Source organism: Caloenas nicobarica, chromosome Z (genome assembly GCF_036013445.1).
Source record: "Caloenas nicobarica isolate bCalNic1 chromosome Z, bCalNic1.hap1, whole genome shotgun sequence".
In the NCBI taxonomy this organism is placed as follows: Eukaryota; Metazoa; Chordata; class Aves; order Columbiformes; family Columbidae; genus Caloenas; species Caloenas nicobarica.
This window is the reverse complement of record NC_088284.1, coordinates 90,076,220-90,095,867: the sequence shown is the minus strand read 5'-3', so window position 1 is coordinate 90,095,867 and position 19,648 is coordinate 90,076,220. Positions and strand designations below refer to the sequence as shown.

Genomic DNA, 19,648 nt, shown 5'->3' with positions numbered 1-19,648 from the left:
AAATACACTTCTGCTGAAGACTGAACCTGGAACCTTTTTTTTATATTAGCCTTTTCTTCATTTCTGAGTTTTTGCTGAAGCAGAGAAACTCTCAGTACAGACCAGCATCAGCCCTACCCAGAATATCTAATACAGAAAGGCAGTACTGGGTCAAATCAGCAAGTCTTAGCCAGCTTCTTTTAACCAAGCTAAAAAAAGCCATTCCCTATCTGGCTAAAATGCAGAGATGCCAATAGAAGACATTCTCTGATTTTTATTTCTTGTTTTCCCCTTTCCGTAAGAGCTGCAAGGCTACTTCCTGCAGGTCCCACCCTGGTTCTTGCTCACCGAGCACCTCTCCCAGGTTTCGTAGGGGCTTTCACAGCCACATTAGGAGGGGTGCTGAGAGAGATGCTGAGGAGCACATCATTACTCAAAAGAGATTCTGGGAGTGGTACAACGATAACTGTCATCTGTCACTTGGATTGCAGTCTATACATAGGTTTCAGAATATAGAAGATCCAAAAATAGTACAGAAGGAAAAAAATACCTTGGATACAATTAGGATACTTGCTTTCATGATTTAAATTATATTTAGCTTAGTTTTTAACCCTTAACTCAAAACGTTCCTGTTCTTACTTTATATGGCTTGCTACCAACACCAAATGTGTATTGCGTGTGAAGTTTTTGAGGGTTGCTATGGGAATTCTGGCTTCACTGCTCAGAAAGTCATTGTCTGCAACTTGACAAAGCTGATCAACGTTATTGCTATATATGTTCATCTGCCGTTAGAAGCATTTGTCTTATGGATGACCTTTATGGAAAACAATACTATTTCATATCTGCTCTTTAATATAGCCTCTCATTCATCAAAAATATTTATTCAGAACAAATAAACTGCAAGGCTGGAAAGATTTTCATTGGGAGTCCCTCACCAATAACACAGATCCAGATGCTAGATTGTTCTAATTCATTATTTGTGGTACAGCTATTTTATAGCGAGGATGTAGGAACACATGTAGAACTCCATAAAACAGCCAGCGCAGTGTCACGTGGCACAGCCATGTGCCCAAAAAGCTGGCAGCTGACATTTAGCTCACTCATCTGTGTGGAGAGCTGCTCAGTGCAAGGAATGTTTCAGTATTAATTTTAGTTTTTCAAATATGTGACATCAGTTCAGAGCAGAATTGAGCTCCCTGAGTAATTCTAACCATGCAAATGTATCAATATGGTGCTTCTTCACTGTGGAATACATGAATATTCCCAATGTGATTGCTGACCAGAACCCATGGAAATCAATGAAAAGACTGAAGACTGTGTTCAGCTGTTCTAATATGAAGTCTCTCAATTAATCAACATTCAAATTATTAATAATATTTGGGAAAAATTGCTCATTAAAAAGGAACTGGAACAGAAAAATATAATCAGTATCTTGACTTACTCTTATATTTGATAGTGACCACAGTGTTTCTGCCATTTGTTTCTAAAAGGCTGGGGGGTGATTGGGGGGGGGGGGACCATTTTCCATTGTCTGATCTTAAGTATCTCAGCTGTTCTCCAGCAGCAGCAACATGTGTTTAGAAGGGAAGCAATAAAGCCTTAATTATAGGGCAGTATAACAGCTACAAATGCATATTCTACTGCTACATGTTCTTCAGAAGGATGTAATCAATTCACACTGCTTTTGAATGATGTTTCATATTGTGATCTTGTAAACAGATCTTAAAATAGCCAGTTTATAAAGAAAGCTAAATCTCTATAATTAGGAAAGCTTTTCTTTTTTTTCCAAATTAATCCCAAAAGAAAAGTGGGAGGATGGAGGTATAGCAGCTTTGATTTTGAACCCCCTACTGAAGTAAAAGAATGATAATAATTTGAAAGTTGGCTTTGTTTTGTTTTGGTGTTTTAAAAAAAAAAAAATGTACAGCCATTAAACAACATACACAACTAAATGTGGTATGTCAGAGATGAGCTTAACATAGTGTTTCTGTAATGTTGAATCACTGTGAATTAGTTCAGATAGTGAACAGTGATGCATTGTTTTAGATTTCAGCAAGAAAACAAGAAAACAGAGTTGACAGAATTCAGCATTTTCCAAATTTGTTTTGTACCATATCATTCAAGTAGTGGCCAGTGGCTTCTGCTCCACACCATGATGGTGAGGTCCTGTTGAAAGCTCAAATCTCTGGTGAATTTAATTGTAATCTTGGGTTTTAAACATGCCACCAACTGAGGCTGAAAATGTACCATCCAGGAAAAAACTAAACTAATGTTTCATTACAGCAGATTTTGAGAACAGCAGCAAACCCCTTGCCAGGGAGATGGAACTATAGTGTATCCAGAGCATATTTAATCCTTTGGGGTTAACTTTGAAGAAGCTGGGATTAATGGATAAATCTCCATTCCAGTATCTATAGCTTTGAACTACGGTGTCATAAGAAAGAAAAGCCTAATATGCATGTAAGGTAATTAATTTTGCTCGGTGAAATACAAACAAACAAAACGCCCCAACATTTTAGAGGATCCTGTAGCTGAGTAAAGTCCAAGGGAGTTACACCAGCCCTTTGCCCAGCCCTTTTGCATGGCCACTGAATGCAGGGGCTAAATGTTGGTGAACGTGGAACAGCTCTACCCATGAGCCAAAGTGGCACAAAGACGTTATCGAACCAACTTGCAGCTGCTGAGCTCGGTTTTGGGTTGTATTCCCTCTCTCCTTTGCCACTTGCCAGCAAAATTGAGGCTGTCGTAAAGCTGACCAATAAGCTTAGAGTTTCTGTATTTGCTACATATGAGTGTCATTTTGTGTAGCAAGAGCTTCTCATCTGGGTCTCCCAAGTCACAAAACTTCAGATGAGGATCCCTGTCCATCTTATCTATCATTTCTTTGCAAGGACAAGTTCCTAAGTGTGTTAATGATCAGGGAAAGAAGGTATGTCTAACTGGGGAATATTACATCTTTTTACAATATAAATCATTGTTCTCAAGTGAATAGAACCAAAACTATTAGAATAAACTATAAATGGCTTTTGCCTAATCTCTTGCAGTTGCTTAGAACACAGTGATATCCCCGCTCTGTGGCAGAGGGCAAGAAAAGCTTCTCACTTTTCTAAGTCTTTGACAAAATACACATAGTAGGAAGGAGAAAGGCTGTCAAGTCTCATGGCCTTTTCTGTTTCTGAAGCTTTATCATGTACTTCTGCAGCATATGGGTATAACTAATTACATTCTCTGAGCAGATGTGCAAAAGATGGATTGATACGCCAAAGCTGGTAAATGTCCAATGAGGAGGAGATTGGTGTGCCCATGACAGATTTTGTAAATGAGACATTTATGGAAATGACAAACGTAAAACATTTCATTTTAACGTGTTATTCCTGAGGTTAAAAGAAGTCCAAGTCCATTGTCAATGGGGAAAAATGTGTAATGTGTCTGTTTCCACTTTTAGAAAAATTAGTTTTTTCAAAATCTGTTTGGAATATGTTGGGGTTTTTTAACTAGTTTCCTTTTCTCTCCCATTTTCTACTTACTTTTGAAAAGGAAGGTGAATAAGAAGGGATTTGGAAGGAAAAAAAAAAAGGTTAAATCCCTCTCTCACACAAAAATAAGATAAAAAAATATTAATTTTTCAAATGTTAAAACGAAAAATCAACTGATAAGACTAGTGAGAATCTGTACACACTACACTGGAGCAAAACAGCAAATAATTAATGATGTTGTTAGTTGATGCAGCATGTCAGAACAGATTTGACTGACCACTCGGACGTGCTTAATGGCACAGCAGCTACTGCTGCTGAATGTGCCTTCCCGAAGCACAACAGAAACCTCATGGATTCTGTCCTTAAAAAATATACAGTCCTATTGTCCTAATTCAGTATTAAGCTGCTGAGAAAAGTCACCCTGCAAAATGAAAGTAACGTTATTTGATATTCAAAATGTTATTTCTCTCCAAATGTTACAGCCCTTTTGTAAATCAGTACTTCTGATGATGTCATTCCCTTCAGCCAGATCCAGGTATGTTCCCACCTGGCTAACTCCAGGCAGCCTTCTTTGTTTGTTTTGTTTTTAAACAGAGCTGAAGGAAGTTTGAGAAGTTTGTATATTCTCTGTAGCGAAAGAACTAAAGAGGAAGAGCATTTTGCCTCTCAAAGTGATTTGCAGTTGACATACTTTTCTATTTATCCCGTTAGTCTCTTCATTATTATTCACATATCTCAAAACTGTGTATTCACCTTCTCAAATTTTCCAGTGCTTTTTCTTCATAGTTAATTTTCTTTCTTTATTTCAAAATCCTTCATTTCCCTCTGACACCATGTAATATTTATTACATTAGTGCTAAAGCTGCATGAATAATTTATCAACTATTTTGCCTCTTTTCCTATTCAAGTATGGTCCATAATGATTTACTTGAAATATTCATTATTTGAAATGTGTTGCTGAATAATTTTTGCAAATAATTCTTGGCTTGTATATTGTTCAGAGGTGCAACCAAAAACCCATGTGGCAAAAACCCAGCTTCCATCCAACCATGGAAGCTCTTCTTCTGATCCAGTGTTTGGTGCATCTGCTGAAAATGTCCCCACTTGAAACTGGCTTCCTGAAAATCCTCCTCAGTGTTCATTGCTCGTCCAGCAGTGAGAGTGCTGCCTACAGGGAGCGTGCTGCTTGTTCAGCTGGCTGACGGGCTGCCCGGGCTGGCTTCATTCAGTGACTCTCTTTGCTCCTCAGCACCACCAAACAGCATAGGTTACCCCAAGTGACGAGTTCCCTAAAAGTGAAGCGTTGTATGTAAGCGTACACAGCCAGCCTTCGGGAAGCCTGAAAGAGATCACGCCGATGCTAAAAGCAACGACAGGGCTGGCGAGTTTCCCTTGCAGCATCGATGCTGGCAGCAGCGAGAGGTCAGCATCGGCAGTGCTGGAGTGGAGGGATGCAAACAAGAGGCTTCACATATATGTAATGGTTGGACTCAACGATCTTAAAGGTCTTTTACAACCAAAACGATTCTATGATTCTATATTCAGCCACATATTTTTTAGGCACCAGTGCTAGCCAGGGTATGAGTGCTGTGTTTACATGGATGAAGGATCCCACACTTTGGGGAGCAAGGGACTGGGCTTTCAGGAGTTTGAAATCTGGCAGGATCAGCAGGTCCTGTGCCCTGTTCCCCACCTGCAAGCAGCTGGGTTTGCAGTCCCTCTCTGCTCTCATCAGGGGAACAGCCATTTGCAGGCAAGTGTCCCAGCTACACATCCCTCTGTTAATGAGATCCTCAAGGGAAGATCCTTGGACAAACCCACCCTTTGTATCCCCAGCTTCCAGCTCATTGCTGCACCTTATATACAGGTGGCAGTACCTTCTTGGCTACTTTGTCTTCTTTGGTGAGAGAAAATTGGTGCCATAAATAAATAGTGACAACAAATTTTAGTAGTAGCATGGTTATTTTTTCCAAGCATTTGCGTAAGCATATATGTAAATATTGCAATTCCATAGATTGCCAGCTTTCAAGGCCGGGGTGTGTTTCAGTTTGGTTGATAAAGCACCTAACACAGCAGCTTCTGCTCTGAAGTTGGGACTTCTATTTGCTGCTACAGTGGAATTAATATTTACCTCTGAACATGTATTTTCGGTATGTCCTAGGGATGCAAACTATTCATGTTCATAGTAGGAGCAAGTAGTCATCGCAAACTCAGGGCTAGGCCCCAGAAAAGTGTCACCTGTAAAATGCAGTAAAACTTTTTGGAAAATAATGTCAGATATGAAGTTCGTTCTCGATGACGTTTCTCTTGCAGTGAGGAGGTTGCTTTTAATTTAATTCCTAATTAAAAGTTCGACCATTTACTGCTTAATATTCCAAACTTCATACTAAACGAACATTGATACAAGTGCTGCTGAAGTCCCCGGCCGAATTGAAGAAGGAGGGGTGGGGGACAATCCTTCAAGGTATCAGGGCTCACTCTGTGCTTACACCAATTTTCCACCTCCTTTTGTTAGCAATGCTAAGCAGGGAGTGCTGACCCTCCAGGTTAGCTTCTCTTGAATAAAAAAATCAGGAGTTAAATCAGTGTGTCTCTCTGCCGCGGTCTGTAAGAGCTGCCGGCTGTACCTGTGCTCTGCAGAGGCTTTGGGAGTCTGCCCAGGACAGCAGGGAGTGAAAACCAAGGGGGAGAGACAGTATGTTTGAAATGGAGCTGTGCTTTGAAGAGGACAGAGAGAAGGTGCTCTGTTACATATCAAAGCAAACGAGTGGGACTAACTTGGAAGACAGTGAGGAAACCGAATATATCTTTTTCTTTCTGAATTTCTATTAAAACCTTGACACATAGAAATATATATAAGGAAGACCACAAAGTAGACAATTGGTACTGAGAAGTAGTCTATAATGATTGACTATAGAAGCTGTGACATTTTGGATTAATGTCACCTTTTTTCTTTTAGGCTGAGCTGTCACCCACCATAGCCAGATTCTGTGGATGAATGTGTATCCTGTAACTAATTATTACTTATTGTTTTTCTGTCTGACCTCTAGAGTTGGTTTTTATAAACTGAAAATTGCCAGAATCTGATTCGCGTTCAGTACTACTGACAGTGGGAATGATCAGAAGAACTCGCTTAACAAATATAGATGATAAAATAAAATGTCACATTTTATTACATACTTTTGTTCCATCTGTCTGAGCAATTTTAAATGCCAGATTTAAAGAAGTGCCAGCAGGCCACGTCTTTCAGGGGTGCTTGCACATGGCTGCACTGGCTTTTAGCATTTCCTTTCTATTACGAGGATAATTTGGTGGCACAGTAAACTCCTGGAAGGGGCCGAGAGCATGTGTGTCTGCAGTGGGACACTCACCTGTGCTCCTGGCCCTCTGTCAGCTCCTGGGGAGAGCAAAGGGATTCACTGCCTCCCAACGTCCCTCTCCCTAGCTCAGATACTGGTTTTTGTGCTATTGCCCTAGCAGAGAAGCTGCATCACTGTTTCCATGCAGCTTTTGAAGGTCACCATCACTCACCTCCATGCTGCTTGCTAGTAAGACACCTCTGTTACTGTGGGTTTTTTCTATCACTCACAACATTTCTCTTGTTTGCGTATCAAATATTGAGGCTTCGGAAAATTTCAGATTATCTTTAAAGTACTTGTGTTTCCATCAGTGAGGCATAGCAATGGTGGCAGTGGTTGGGTGGCAGGTTGTGGCGCTTTTTTCTGCTCAGGTGAGCAGCTCCCACCAGCCTGCTCCTATTTTGTTCTGGTCCTTGTTGGGGACAGTACCTGCCCTGCCTGCCAAGGAGCTGGACACATCAGGTCCACCCCATCCTCCTCACTAAGGAGGGAAGTGAGTCCACCTCAGCCCTGAAGTCCCTCAAACACTATGGGTTTTAAAGTTCAGCTCACACTTGAAGCATCTTTGATGCATTTTCTGCTTCAAAAATGCTGTGAAAAAATTAACAGGAAAAAAGACCTAGAGGAAATAACTCAGTAGAGAAAAACAGATTGGGAAATGGAGCACAAGGAGGTATAATAAAAAATGTAGGGAGTCTCTGATCAAAGAGCAGAAAGAAGAGGAAAAGGAGATAATGAATAAATAAGTAAATGATACACACTCCATGTCCAACTCCCACTTTCTGTGCCAGCTCAGTGGCACCCTGGCTCTGAGGCACAGAACTGACGCTTTATATACTGAGCATAACTTCACACATTATGGATGACATAATAACACGTCATACCCTAATTTGGTCAGTTGGGGTCAGCTGTCCCAGCTGTGTCCCATCCCATGTCCTCGTGCACCCCCAGCCTGCTCGCTGGTGGGCTGGTGTGAGAGGCAGAAAAGGCCTGGGCTCTGTGTAAGCACCGCTCAGCAGTAACTGAAACATCCCTGTGTTATCAACACTGTTTCCAGCACAAATCCAAAACACAGCCCCATACCAGCTACTGTGAAGAAAGTTCACTCTATCCCAGCCAAAACCAGCACAGCCGTCCTGCTTGTATTCCCTTTGAGAAATTGGGAACTTGGCATAACATGTAAAAAAACAGCCATGTTTAGGACTGGAGAACAGCTAGACAGTTCTCTCTACATGCACACGTGAGGAGTTTCAGATGGAGACCTTAAAAGGTGCAAAATTTCAGCCCACAGATCCTTAGCACTTGCTGAAAAAAAGGTTCCCTTCTTCTATCGCAAATTACCAGCTACTTGGAAATATACACCATAAGTTTTTATGTGGCCTTCCACGGAAATCAAATTGCATTTCAAAGTTGAAATTTGCACTTATTTTCAAATGTTCTTTTTTTTTTTTTTTTTTTTTTAAAGCATATGTTATTTCAGTTCATTGTAGGTGCATGTGGGGACATAGGCAAAAGTGTGAAGACACAACTAAAGCCATTTATTCCTCCTGGGCCTTAATTTTCTATATTGAATTAGAGTTAGACTTCCCAATAGATGGAAGTTAAACTTCCGTATCTGTTTCTGTGAACGGGAAAGCAAGATGCTAAATTGCTTTGGCTGCCTTTGAGGCACCTAATGTATTTTTCAGCCTTTCATTTAAAAGCTGGCTGTACAATGGTAATGGTCAGAGGAGAAAATGCCAAGCATTTATCAAGTTAAGGCTCATTTAAAAAAATATACCAGGAAATATGTACACTGGAGCCAAATATGCCACATATTTAACCACCATTGAACGTGGTTTTGCTGAAAGAAAAGACATTGAATTTAACAACTACTTCATCTTTCCATACTAAATCTTTGAGAGGACAATGATTTTTCTTCCATGGTTAAACTTTTATCTTCATGCTTGATCCCTGCAAATAAAACCAGAATCAGGGCCCTTGTTCCTGAAATAATGTAGGTTATAAAGGGAGTTAACTCGAGTATTGGGATTTGAACATGAAAACTTTGCTAACTCCAGGCTACTATTAGTTTTGCACCCTGCCAGTGAGTAAAGTATGGATTAAACTCACAGAAATACCCCCAACTGTGCCCATGCCTTGGGGCAGATTTAGATCAGACTGATTGTTCCATTAAGCTCCCAATCTGGTGAGAAGTCACACTAGTAATTTGCATCTTCATAAAAGAATTAGCAGAGCTGTTGCTTTGAAGTTCAATTATCCATGTGCATGTTTAAAGCAGAATATTGAAAATGCACTGTGCTGTTTGCACAGCTGCAGAGAGCTAAATACACGGGATGTTTGCAGGTTTGCTATTGAACCTTCCGCGCAGCTAGGGAAACACAGGGCTATTGAGAAGTCTGCAGAACCACCATGGGCAGGCATTGAAGCAGAAGTGAAGCTCTAAAGAAAGTTTATAACTTCAATTTGTGGACATTGAGGATAAATTCAACAGGCAACTTAAGTCCATATTATGAGGTACCAGCTGCAGCTCTATAATTAAGGCCGAATTGACAGAATTTAAATCAGGGGTTCAACTTCATTATTTATGTGGATGATGTGGTTTCCTTTCTTTTTTTTCCTTCTGTTCAGAAATTTACAGTACTTGGTCTTAGACTACATGATGGATTTCCTACTAACTAGAAGGTAAATCAATCAGTTAAGGGTTAAAATTAAGCTATAAAATAGATCCCTTATGAAACTAGATGTTGTTCAGAATACTACTGATTTTTTCACATTGTTATCACTGTTAAAACTGAGTTATATAATATTAAAAAATAGCTGAAAAACACTATGAAAATAAATAATAAATACTTATGTAATTGCTATGATCATCAGCTCATTTATACTTACAGGGATTATTACAGCATCAAAGCTCACAGAGCCTGTCATCCCCCTTTGCCAGCACAGACACTCATTGCCACAGCACCTCAGGTTACAGCTTTCCATGCTACAGTGCTCCAGCTGAGGAGGGCAATAGTCCATTTAAAGAGACACCTTGGTGATCTCCCACCCGCCTGGCTGCTCAGCTGTGGCGGACCCTGCAAGGCTCTGTGAGGCTCCCTGCCCTGGTGCAGCCCTGCATGAGACCCAGGTGTGTTCCCCAGGGGGCCAGGGCGGGCCAGTGCCCGGTAGTTTGGCATTTTAAAGCCTCTTCCTCTAGACCTCCCTCAGCTCTCCATGTGGGAGCCCCTTGTGCCCCAAGCCCGGGCAGTGCTGGGGAAGCCTGGAGCTGCAGCTCCCACCCAGCACGGCCCCAGGCATCACCCACGGGTCTGGCAGCAATGAGATCACTTGCAAATGCATCTGAAAAATAGAGTGATACTGGCCTGTGCAGCTTATGGCGAGAGATTCCACAGCTGAATGGGGCTTTGGAGAAGGCACATCAACTAGATTATCCATTACGAAGCAGTATACATTGTGAGACAAATGAACATTAAACAGATTGGCCCAGGTGAGCTGCAGCTACTGCTGTCTTTGCAAGGCACTAGGTATACGTATTATTTTATGTCCTTCATTCTTACATCATTTACATCACATTTCATGGACCACTCTTGACCACTTGCTGCCACTGTGCCACATTTTGGCTGCTGGTCTTTTTTGCAAAGAACAGGAGGGATCACTGCAAAAGAGGCAGGCATGACACATAATATTTATCTGTGACTGAGGAAGATATTTTTATATGACTTTTATATTTACTGCTAGTGACTAATCGAAGTTCCAGCTCAGCATCTGAGGATCAGCATTTCCAATTTGCTGGCTGCCTATCTTTTAATCAGAGCAACATCTTAACATCAAGGGTTCTGCAGCCTGTGGCATTTGTTATGGGAATGTACTGCTTCAAAAACCTAAGAGAAACAGACAGATCTGATCGCAAGGAAACAAAAATATTATAGCTCTGATGTTATCAAAATTAAATGACTGCCTTTGAGCACACTACTTTTCCTATAGCAAAGACAATTACAAAGGGAAATACAAGTGAGGAAGATTTTTTGAAATGCAGAAAGTAACTAAGGAAATCTCATGTATGAAAATCCACGGCATTTTGTACAATTTCATTGCCGAAAGCAACAGAATTCCTTAAACTTGTAACTGTATATGTAATTAACCACACCAAAATGATAACCCACAGGAATTCAATAGTTTGCCCCAAAACATCATCCTCTTGGGTCTTGTGGCAAACTATTTGTTATACAACAAGACTAAAATGTTAGCGAGTCAGGTTGGCTCGTTCACACATAGTGTATTCAAACAGTTGTGTCATTCTAAATGAAGAACCCCAGTGGAAGGAATAACAATGTATTTATTTTATTGAAATACTACAAATCCTCCTAAAACTAAGTTTGGGGTTAACCAGATTTACTGCTGTTTATTACTTTTTGTTTATGAATTATTGGAAAAGCATCAGACCCTGGTGCAGTCAAAATCCCTTAGTAAACTGCAGATCAATATAAAAATTGATCCAGTCTCTTTCCACAGCACGTCTTCCTTTTGGAGCAAGTGTAAATGTTATACAACTTAAACTGAACCACTGCAAGGAATATTAAGATTATAGCTGATTTCTAGCAACTGCTAAACACCTCTAGTCCTGAAATCACACTTGCCCTAACTGCACTACAGTCTTGATAAATTCCTTTTCAGTGATTTACATTATTGTAATCTATAGAATTGTTTATTGCCTCTCTGTGTTTAGCACTGCAACAAATAATGTCTTTTCACTGTATTGTAATTTCTTTAATATTCAATACTGTTCACATTCCCATTAGGGGGAAAAAAAGTTTTCCATAGTTTTTAATACTGGAAGGAATTCTGTCTGGCAAAGAAAACAAATCTTAAGAAGTAGCAATGCTAAATTAAAAAAAAAAAAAGTTCTAAGTAATTCAAAGAAGTCCATGTCAAGCCTGCAGTCCACTCCTACACTTGCTTATCCCAGTGGAGAGAGAGAAAAGATGGGTTTTGCAACATATGCAAAGGACTAATAGATCAAACTAATGTTGAGCTGATACTATAGAAAGATCAGACGATGCCCACATCCAACTTCTTTACAGGTTCGTTACTGACCCGTCATATCTAAATTAATACTTTCCCATTATTACTTATTAAATGAATACTTGAATTATTTCTTAAATAGAAATCAAGAGGGACATTTGCATACCTTGTTGCGAAATGTAGAGCAACTGTATCTTGTCTACTTTAACAGTCGCACAACTCAAGGGGAAGGTTACCAAAACACCATGGGAATGACCCCAACATCCATTCCTTACATTATGTTCTGCTATAATTTATGTTATTTTCCTTATTTGTTTACAATCTGCACAGTATTTGCTAGTTACGCAAATCATGTTTGTTAAACTTGCAACATTATTGCCTCGTTACAGTGAGACTTCACTTTGTATTTTATTACGAACCAAAAACACTTCCACAAAACAACCCAAACCAAGTCTTTATGAAGTGTTTGTATATTCAGCCAGGCAGAAAGTGGAAATGATGCCACATTACTGATTTGCTCACTTCTGATGTGAACAGTCCAAACTGTAAATACTAACCATTTTTATTAAGTCATTTGTAGCCAAATCACAGATCTAAAATAGCTGAGAGAGAATTTTGAAGTGGAAACTAGACCTAAGATCCATTTAGTCCAGTATGTTGTCTCTGGTGGGTATTGGCATTGGATTTTTCACAAGAGGTTGGGTAAGACCAGATATGAAACAATCCTATAGGAGAAGTCCTCTCTTCAGGACTAAGATTGCTTCCTTAGCCTAATGGTTTAATTATATTGTAAATAGCTTGAAATCCTGTATACAGGAATTATGAACATTTCCATCACCTATACATCAAATTCATTTTTCTGAATCTTACTAAGCTCTTCGCTTCAGCAAAATCCTGTGGTAGTAGCTGTCTGCAGTTAATTTTAAAAGTCATCAGTTTTAAGCTACTCTCACACAAAAAATCCTTTGTACATATAGTAACAGCTCCCAAGGAGCTGGAGCTTCTCCTTCCTCACTTGCTTACTTCCACCACAGCCTCTTTTGCCGGTTGCCAAACCAAACTAGATTCAGGCTTCCTTTGGAAGAAAATGTCTATTCTGCAAAATTATTACTACTCAAGACATACTGTTTGTTCCTCTCAATATTTTTCCTTTTCTTTGATAAAGTTTTCTCAATGAAATGTTTTGCTTCTGTTTCCGTGAAGCAAAACCCAAACACCCTAATGAGGATGACTTTATTTTTTCTATAGCCTCATTTGTTGAGCAGGGCACACTCAGGTAACAACCACCACAGCCAAGTTACAGCTGTGAAACTGAGCATGGTGCTGCCAAAAGCCCAGCTTTAATGCTGGGGCTTTCCAGTGGCTGGAAACCTGCTTCAATGTAGTCCTGCGCTTTCTGTTTTCACTCAGACCAAGCTCCAGCATCAGCCAGGGCCTTGTGCAGAACCACAGGATAAAATGTCTGATGTACCTGAATACTTGTCCATCAGAAATCAGGGACATACAGGATGCTGCTGCTCATGAGGAAAATAATATATTTCAGCAGTATTGTCTAATCTGTCTAAAGGAAATGCAATATTAGAAAATACGCAAAATGCTAATGCCCTTGTCGGGTGCTAAACAAAACAAGCCCCTAGTGAGAAAAGCCTCAGAGCGCAAAGATGTTTGTCCTGAAATGCACACAAAGGAGAGCAGCAGCAATAAAGAGCCCAGTTCCAAATTCAGAAATGAAAAGGGTGAACCTCAACTTGCAATCACATCAGAAACTTTTATGAACCATCCTTCCCAACAGAATGTGACTTCTGCAAAAAAAAGTATCTCGGATCTTCCCAATAAAATGTCTAACGAACACTGTGGGGGGCCACAATTCTTGCTGAAATGGTAACTCCTCCTTGAGAAGCTCTGGAGCCAGGACTGCTCCAAGCCCCATGGAGCAGCTGGGGATATCTGCACAGCACTGCTGGCACTGCTGGGGCAGGGCAGGGGGATGGCCAGACGGGTCACAGGACACGGCTGCTTCCAAACCCAGCACGAGGGAATGGGAGGCAGGGAGAAATCACCAGCGTGGAAAAATTAGCTATCAGAAACCCAAAATGACCTGTGCAGAAGAAGAGATAAATCTGTTGTAACACCCATGGGCACTGTGGACATAGTTAGAGGTGGTTATGAACTGTACACAGTACTCACAAGTGTCAGCAATAACCATTAAAATCAATACTCAGTAATATGTTGGAAATAGCTGTAAAAATTTGCAAGGTGCATGACTGAGTAATGATAATTTCCCTATCTCATTTCTTGCAAATATTTTTCTCTCAACTCCCAGTCCCCTTAAAAAGTGAATCTTGTTTTCTAACTCCTGAAGGGGAAAAGGAAAAAAGAAAAAAAAAAAGAAAAAACAAAACTTAAAAAAATTAAAACCAACAAAAACCAACAAAACAAACCAACCAAACAAACCAAACAAACAAGAAACAAAAAACCAAAAACCACACACACACACAAAAACCCCACAAAGCAAACTATTCTGTTGGCAGCGATTTGATATGAGAGAGAATTTATTGACATGGAGTGAATAAAAACAAAACCTCCACATGCTCTGTCTGGTTCCTCACCCACTAGACTGTTTCAGGGAGGTGATGTGTGAAGGAAAACTATATAGTTTAATTGGGTATTATTATCTACAAACTACTAGGTAGGTGCTGAGATGTTCTGAAATAACCTGTTGGAGGAAAAAGCACCTGCAGTAAAGAGCATGAAGAACATCATTCTTTGCTTATTCACTGCTTACAAATATTTTAAATCTTGTTTTTATTTCCAAATGATCTCAGCCTGCAAATGTACAATGCACCATTATAACAGCTGCAGATGATATTAAGAGAATCAAATTGCAAGTACACTTTGGAGCACTGCACTGAATCATCGACGAGTGCTGGAGAACTGTTTTTCCAGTACTTTAAATGTGTACACATTACCAAATAAAATAAAAATATCACGTATTATTGAACTTATATTACAGCACAGTGGGTAGGTTGCATGGAAACTAGAAAAGGATAACCAGAATAAATCTGTAGTTAAAACATTTTAATAAAGTTGATAGAGTTTAATTTGTTACCTGAAAAAAAAATGACAAAGATGAGCTATAGATACAGGATCTACCCCTGATCTCAGAAAAAAAAATTTGTTTTATAGGAGATGCAGAGCTTTTGCATGATCTGGGTTTTTTTTAAGAGCTTAATCACTGTATGCTTCTCTAAATTAAATAAAATGTTCAATTATTTGGACAAAGAAGCACAAATTATCGCAAATACAAGAGAAAGTGGTTTTAATAAAAGCCTGCTAGGCTCTATGAATGAATGGTGGTGAGAGCTGTAAAATTTCATTTTAAAATGAACTTTTGAACATCAGAGAAACATTCTCATGCTTAAATGCAAGCACACAGATTCTTCTCTAACATGGGAGTATTATTCTGCAATGGAGTGATGGAAATGCCATAATATGTCATGAACAAAATTTAATATTTTTTCTCCATTAGAAGACTGCTTGCAGGCACAAAGATAAATTTATTACGGCAGAACCTTTGGTGCTTTCACAGTTAATGCCTGACAGCATTTTCATTTTAAATTTGTGGGGTTTTTTCCATGGTTTGTAACTTGACCAAAACATGATTCTCAAGAACTGATGGTAGCGATCTCGTTTAATCAAATTACATTTAAGTATGTATTTTTAAAATAGTGGAAAAACATTTTCCATGACTGAATCATGAAGGCATGGGACAACCGCTCAGGATGCACAGGGAAGTGACAGGATGGTCCAAATCCAGTTTGCGCTCCAGAGGAGGTTAAATATGATAATACTTTGCCAGCAGCATGATGAGAGTTACCAGTTTGGCCCTGAAAATCACCATCCCTGCATGTAGGAGCCATTGCTTTATTTCACTCCTAGGTAAAACTATTGGCACTGGGAAAGCACAAACAATCGTCCATGCTGCAATGTCAGAGCAACTGAAGCACAAAGGCCTCTCTGTCCTCTGAAGGGACATCCATCCCCAAGTAACTCCTCTGAGATGCCTGCTCATTAGCTGTGGGATGTCATGGGCTTTCACTTCCCAGTGACTTGCCCAAGTTTCCACAGATAACCTATGTTAAAAAAACCCCAAACCTCAAGCCCTCAACCTACATGCCAAACAACAATTCCACTCTCTAAACATAATAGTCATCTGTCTTCTATCCTCCTTCCAAAGGACGCTCATCTCAACTGGATGTTTTGAGTTAACATCAGAGCTATTGGCAAATTAATTCTTTGTGCTGTTTCCTTTCTGTTTTATTCAAAGGTGAGTAGGGGCAGAATATTACTAAATAACACATGGTAAGTGTGCGATGGCTGTATGCTGGAGAACTAGGTTTCCCAGCTTGAACTTTGCACAGCTCTTTTCTTGCTGCCCTGTAAGCGTTGGAAATCTCTTAACACGGAGTAGAGGCAAAATGAAGATTTCTTTGCATCAGAAGCAATATTCCAATATGGTGCTTAATAGATTTTAAAAATCCAGAAACTATGATTTCAACAAAGGGCTCTTCAGAATCCATGAATCTGCCACTTAAAATCCTCAAATGAATAGCACAGACTGTGCTTTTCAAAGGCACCCAAAAGTTAATCCCCTGAATTCCCACGGCAAGCTAAAGCATTTGACATTTGATTTCTACAGACTCTTTAGCAAAGCCCTCAGCTATGGTACATAAGCACCTTTTCCTGGCCCAAAGAAATTGCCTCCTGCAGAGGCTATTTGATGGCCTAACAGAGCTGGCTGGGCAGCGCCGGTGCTGCCGCCAGCACCAAAGCCCCAGCAGGAATTGGCGAGGCCACTACGTGGGGGAGAGCAGCTCTTGCCATGCTCCGGGCACACACTAGAAGGGTGAAATCCTGGCCTGCATTTTCCACCACCCTTCTGCAATGAGGTATAATCTCTGCTTGTATACTTTTCATTCCTGGGAATCTTTCCAGGCTAATCTGTTCTGCACGGACTGTTTGGGCCGCCTCTGCCCCTGCTAAGTCAGTGATGAGGCACTTAGTGCTTTCAGTCCCTGCTGGCTGTGTCCAATGAGCTCATCAAGAGCTTGAGACAAATCCAAAAATCTCAAGTTGAGCTCCTCAGCATGTCTGGAAGCCCTTTGCTGAGTCTGTCCCACAATAATGTATTCCCACAGCTCAGCATTCTGTGCAATCATATTTCTCTGCATAGAGTGAAAAAACTAAGACTTTCAAGCTGACGCTTGCAGGGTCATTCCAGCATCAGCTCATAAGTGCCAGTACATTAAGCCCAAATCCAAGTGTCCAGCCTAATATTAGACTGCTTCCTCCAGACATAGGAACATTCACGGAGACGTGGGTAGTTAATACCTTTGAAAAAATACTAACAATTGAAAGTTCAAATGCATTTGAAAACTTCAGCCCGCAGTCACAGAAAGGTAAAAGTGCTACCAAAAGTTTGGAAAAGCCCAAGTCAGCTGTAGCTCTACTAAGTTAGCTGTACTAGCATCTGTTCAGGCCTAAATACAAGATAACAGCAATCAAAACCAGATCCATCCGTATAAAAGTAGCTATCAAATAAAATCATGCACTTTTAGAAGTAACATAACTTCTAATAAGCATTTAGAGAACTTCTTTGAGTTTACAAAATAATAAAGAACAACTCCATATAAAATACGAATTAGAATGTGATTTTTCTATGAAGAATGACTTTCAAAGCACAGGCTACTAATTCTTACATTCAGTGCTTTCCAGACTAAATGTCCTGCTTAAGACACACTTCCCATATTTCCAAGTCTGTACTCCCCGTCTCCCGCCTTGTGCTTTCACACTTTACAATAATATGTCTTTCGTGTATTTATTTCGCTATCCTTCAGTTAATTCAATTTTCTATACTAAGACAGATACCAAGGTGTGAGAAATCTTAAGTCACCAATCTCTGCCACAGACTCGAGCGAACCCTGAAAGGCATTGCTAAGTAGGCTACAGAATATGCAAATAGGAAACCTAGCAAACCACTGGCTGCTTTTCAAAATGAATTTGTGGCTTCCTTGCGCACAGATGGAGCTTTCCTTGTAATATTTCTCCTCATGGTTCTCCTTCATGGTTCATGAAAGCATTTCCAAACAGGGTAAACATGAGGCAAATGTCATGCTCAAAAAACAGTCTGGACACAATTTATGCATCGATCATTCCTGTGAAAGCCATCTAAGGACCTTGGTAACAATATCCCTGAAGGCAGGGAGCCCAGTCCAGTGTCCAGCACTGCAGCACTGGTACCGAGTGCCTGGCCCCAGGACTGCCAGCCTCTTGAGCCTCTACCATTTTTGCCCAGTGACTACCTTGGATTGGCTGTTTCAGTGGTGCACATCAACACTATACCAAATTGAAGAACAGGGAGTGAAAACTGGATCAGTCTGTTGGTGGCACTGAGTAAATTAAGCCAGGCAGAATATACTTGGAGGCTAGCCAGGATACAAAATGTACTACAGATCTTCTCATCAAAATCACTAAGATCTTGGACTACAACTCAGACTAAACTCCACTTAGAAAAGGAAATGACATAGCTACAAACCTATGCCTGCACCAAAAGTGACCTTTACAATACCATTTTTAAAGGACGGGGGAAAAGAAAGATGTGCTCACATTTTATTTTTGCTGTTGTCTGAAATGTCCTGCTTCTTTGGTACTGAGACAGGAGCTGCTGCTTTGCTGCTGAAAAGAGCAAGTTTCCCGAGGAGAGGATTCCCCAGGGCGATGAGCAGTTTTTAATTAGAGTCAGGGAAGACCAGCCAAGGGATCAGGCGCTTTTCTATCAAAACTAATGCATAACAATCACATTGGCTGTTTTGGCTGAAAAGCTAGTCAAACTACAATGTGTTCTAATTACTCGGGTCACCACATTGGTCAACATCAAGGAAGCCAAAAGCACCTGCTGTTTTTATACATCTGTTTAAGCATCTTATAAGCAAGTATGTATTTGAGGGGTTTTTTTCAGTTGTTTTAGGATTGTGTCAGGTGAAAGAAAAAAAGAACACAGGAAAATAAATGACTACTAAATGGTATTTTTGTTTTGAGGATATATAGCTTTAAGTGTTTTCTCTATGTTTAGTCTTTGCCACCACTAGTACCTAGTAAATCATCAGAAAAGAGAAATGCATTATTTTTCAAAGTTTCAAGAAAATTCAATGTGTCTCCAGTAATGGTTACTGTCTCCCACTAGTTCTCAAATGTTTATTTATCTGCCAACTCAAGCCAAGCTCTTTAGCTTGCAGGATCTTGCACTTCTACTCCCCAGGCTTTGGTTCATAAGGACAACTCTGAGGGAAGGTACTAAAAGACACACAACACAACCATTACAGAGAAAAAAAAAAAAAACAAAAACAAAATAAAACTCCTCCAGTTCCTTGAAACCAAACTTCTCCTTCTCTGGAGTCTCACAATTGCTTCAGAAACATCCATGGGCTGGGCAGGTATAGCAGGGAGTAGGCAACTATACTAGGATGAAAAAAAGGTCTCCTACCACGACTTTGCTATTGGATACTTCAATGAACAATTGCTTTAATAGATGACAAGTATGAATCCTCCTGTAGAACCTTCTCATAGCTACGGAGTCCTGTAAGGCAGAGTACCTTATCTGATAAATGGAGCCCTACACTGGTATTCAAAATGCCGAGTTAGCATTCCCACAGCTGTAGAACTACATCCCTCATGAGCCCTCAGCCTCTGCCTGACAAATCCTTCTAGACCTCTGCAGAAATAAACAAGCAGCAAGAAACATCAGGA

At 40.2% G+C, this 19,648-nt stretch overlaps 1 protein-coding gene across 1 annotated transcript in view; it reads right to left on the bottom strand.

The window, feature by feature from the left end:
- PLPPR5 (phospholipid phosphatase related 5) overlaps positions 1-19,648 on the bottom strand; it is a 110,551-nt gene that overhangs the window by 14,345 nt on the left and 76,558 nt on the right. The window lies entirely within an intron of this gene.